The sequence below is a fragment of the Arachis hypogaea genome, chromosome 18 (genome assembly GCF_003086295.3).
Source record: "Arachis hypogaea cultivar Tifrunner chromosome 18, arahy.Tifrunner.gnm2.J5K5, whole genome shotgun sequence".
In the NCBI taxonomy this organism is placed as follows: Eukaryota; Viridiplantae; Streptophyta; class Magnoliopsida; order Fabales; family Fabaceae; genus Arachis; species Arachis hypogaea.
Genome location: NC_092053.1, coordinates 107,349,443 through 107,353,119, shown reverse-complemented (window position 1 = coordinate 107,353,119; position 3,677 = coordinate 107,349,443). Strand labels below are relative to the sequence as shown.

At 42.7% G+C, this 3,677-nt stretch overlaps 1 non-coding gene across 1 annotated transcript; it reads left to right on the top strand.

The window, feature by feature from the left end:
- Nucleotides 1-3,229: 3,229 nt before the first annotated feature.
- On the top strand, nt 3,230-3,337 carry LOC112773565 (small nucleolar RNA R71). The gene has a single exon (XR_003188110.1). It is a non-coding gene; the product is annotated as a small nucleolar RNA R71 (small nucleolar RNA).
- The last annotated feature ends 340 nt before the right edge of the window (nt 3,338-3,677 follow it).

The window sequence follows — 3,677 nt, the reverse complement described above, 5'->3', positions numbered from 1 at the left end:
TTAATTCTCCTAGGGAGGTGTTGATTTGCTCCCAATAGTTCTGTGGAGGGAAGTGCATCCCCTGAGGCATCTCAGGGATTTCATGATGAGGAACTTCCTCATGCTCTTGTTGAGGTCCATGAGTGGGCTCTCTTGTTTGCTCCATCCTTTTCTTAGTGATGGGCTTGTCCTCTTGAGTCAACTTTCCATTGAGCTCCTTCCACACATATGTCCATGAGGACTTGGTCCAACCTTTGATCAAAGTTGACCGTTCTAGTGTAGGGGCGTGCGTTTTCTTGCATCATTGGCAAGTTGAATGCCAACCTTACGTTTTCCGGACTGAAATCTAAGTATTTCTCCCGAACCATGGTAAGCCAATTCTTTGGATTCGGGTTCACACTTTGATCATGGTTCCTAGTGATCCATGTGTTTGCATAGAACTCTTGAACCATTAAGATCCCGACTTGTTGAATGGGGTTGGTGAGAACTTCCCAACCTCTTCTTCGGATCTCATGTCGGATCTCCGGATACTCATTCTTTTTGAGCTTGAAAGAAACCTCAAGGATCACTTTCTTCTTGGCCACAACTTCATAGAAGTGGTCTTGATGGACCTTTGAGATGAATCTCTCCATCTCCCATGACTCAGAGGTGGAAGCAATTGCCTTCCCTTTCCTCTTTCTTGAGGTTTCTCTGGCCTTAGGTGCCATTAATGGTTATGAAAAAATAAAAAGCAATGATTTTACCACACCAAACTTAAAATGTATGCTCGTCCCCGTGCAAAAGAAGAAAGAAAGAAGGAGAAGAAGAAGAAGAATGGAGGAGAGGGAGAGAGGTGTGTATTCAGCCAAGGGGAAGAAGAAAGGGTTGTGTTGTGTGAAAATGAGAAAGAAAAGAGGGGTTTATATAGGAGTAGGGGGTGTATAAGGTTCGACCATTAGGGTTGGGTTTGGGGGGGGAAATGAATTTGAATTTGTAGGTAGGTGGGGTTTTTGGGGAAGAGAGGATGGATGTGAGTGGTGAAGAGGTGATGAGGAAGAGTGATTGAGGTGATTGGTGGAGGGTATTTGGGGAGGAGTGTTATAAAAAGGTGTGAGAGAGAGAGTTAGGGTAGGTGGAGATCCTATGGGGTCCACAGATCCAGAGGGGTCAAGGACTTAGCATCCCTGCTTCAATTAGGCGTGCAAAACCCGCTTTGTATGCAATACTGGCGTTTAACGCCAGACTGCTGCCTGTTTTTGGCGTTAAACGCCCAAATGTAGCCTGTTTCTGGCGTTTAACGCCAGGCTGATGCTTGTTTCTGGCGTTAAACGCCAGACAGATGCTTGTTTCTGGCGTTTAATGCTAGAGTGTTCTTCGTCCAAGGTGTGCTATTTTTAATGCTGTTTTTCATTCTGTTTTTGATTTTCTAGTTGTTTTTGTGACTTCACATGATCATCAACCTAAAAAAAACATAAAATAGCAATGGAAAATAAATAGATATTATTAAAAAACATTGGGTTGCCTCCCAACAAGCGCTTCTTTAATGTCAATAGCTTGACAGTGAGCTCTCATGGAGCCTCACAGATGTTTAGAGCATTGTTGGAACCTTCCAACACCAAACTTAGAGTTTGAATGTGGGGGTTCAACACCAAACTTAGAGTTTGGTTGTGGCCTCCCAACACCAAACTTAAAGTTTGACTGTGGGGGGCTTTGGTTGACTCTGCAGTGAGAGAAGCTTTTCATGCTTCTTCTCCATGGTTACAGAAGGAGATCCTTGAGTGTTAAATACAAGGTTGTCCTCATTCAGTTGAAGGACCAACTCTCCTCTGTCCACATCAATCACAGCTTTTGCTGTGACTAGGAAGGGTCTTCCAAGGATGATGGATTCATCCTCATCCTTCCAAGTGTCTAGGATTATGAAATCAGCAGGGATGTAAAGGCCTTTGACCTTTACTAGCACATCCTCTACTTGTCCATAAGCCTTTTTCATGGATTTGTCTGCCATCTCTAATGAGAATTTGGCAGCCTGTACCTCAAAGATTCCCAGTTTCTCTATTACAGAGAGTGGCATGAGGTTTATCCCTGACCCAAGGTCACACAGAGCCTTCTCGAAGGTCATGGTGCCTATGGTACAAGGTATGAAGAACTTTCCAGGATCCTGTTTCTTCTGAGGTAATTTCAGTTGAACCAGATCACTTAGTTCATTGAGGAGCAATGAGGGTTCATCTTCCCAAGTCTCATTACCAAATAACTTGGCATTTAGCTTCATGATTGCTCCTAGATATTTAGCAACTTGCTCTTCAGTGATATCTTTATTCTCTTCAGAGGAAGAATATTCATCAGAGCTCATGAATGGCATAAGGAGGTTCAATGGAATCTCTATGGTCTCTAGATGAGCCTCAGATTCCTTTAGTTCCTCAAAGAAAAACTCCTTATTGGTCACTGGACATCCCAGGAGTTCTTCCTCACTAGGATTCATGTCCTCCTCCTCCTCTTTGGGTTCGGCCACACCAAGTAAGGTAATGGCCTTGCACTCTCTTTTTGGATTCTCTTCTGTATTGCTTGGGAGAGTACTGGGAGGAGTTTCAGTGACTCTTTTACTCAGCTGGCCCACTTGTGCCTCCAAATTTCTAATGGAGAACATTGTTTCATTCATGAAACTTAGAGTGGCCTTAAATAGATTAGAGACTATATTTGCTAAGCTAGATGGATTCTGCTCAGAATTCTCTGTCTGTTACTAAGTGGATGATGGAAAAGGCTTGCTATTGCTAAACCTGTTGCTTCCATCATTATTAAAGCCTTGTTGAGGCTTTTGTTGATCCTTCCATGAGAAATTTGGATGATTTCTCCATGAGGGATTATAGGTGTTTCCATAGGCTTCACCCATGTAATTCACCTCTGCTGTTGCAGGGTTCTCAGGATCATAAGCTTCTTCTTCAGAAGATGCTTCTTTAGTACTGTTGGATGCAGCTTGCAATCCATTCAGACTCTGAGAAATCATATTGACTTGCTGAGTCAATATTTTGTTCTGAGCCAATATGGCATTCAGAGTATTAATTTCAAGAACTCTCTTCTTCTGAGGCGTCCCATTACTCACAGGATTCCTTTCAGAAGTGTAGATGAACTGGTTATTTGCAACCATGTCAATGAGTTCCTGAGCTTCTGCAGGCATTTTCTTTAGGTGAATGGATCCACCTGCAGAATGGTTCAATGACATCTTAGATAATTCAGACAGACCATCATAGAATATATCCAGGATGGTCCATTCTGAAAGCATGTCAGAAGGACACTTTTTGGTCAGTTGCTTATATCTCTCCCAAGCTTCATAGAGGGATTCACCTTCTTTCTGTTTGAAGGTTTGAACATCCACTCTAAGCTTGCTAAGCTTTTGAGGAGGAAAGAACTTGGCTAAGAAAGCCGTGACCAGCTTATCCCAAGAGTTCAGGCTATCTTTTAGGTTGAGAGTCCAACCATATTCTAGCTCTGTCTCTTACAGCAAACGGGAAAAGCATAAGCCTGTAGACCTCGGGATCAACCCCATTGGTCTTAACAGTATCACAGATCTGCAAGAATTCAGTTAAGAACTGAAAAGGATCTTCTGATGGAAGTCTATGAAACTTGCAATTCTGTTGCATCAGAGAAACTAATTGAGGCTTTAGCTCAAAATTGTTTGCTCCAATGGCAGGGATTGAGATGTTTCTTCCATGTAAGTTGGAATT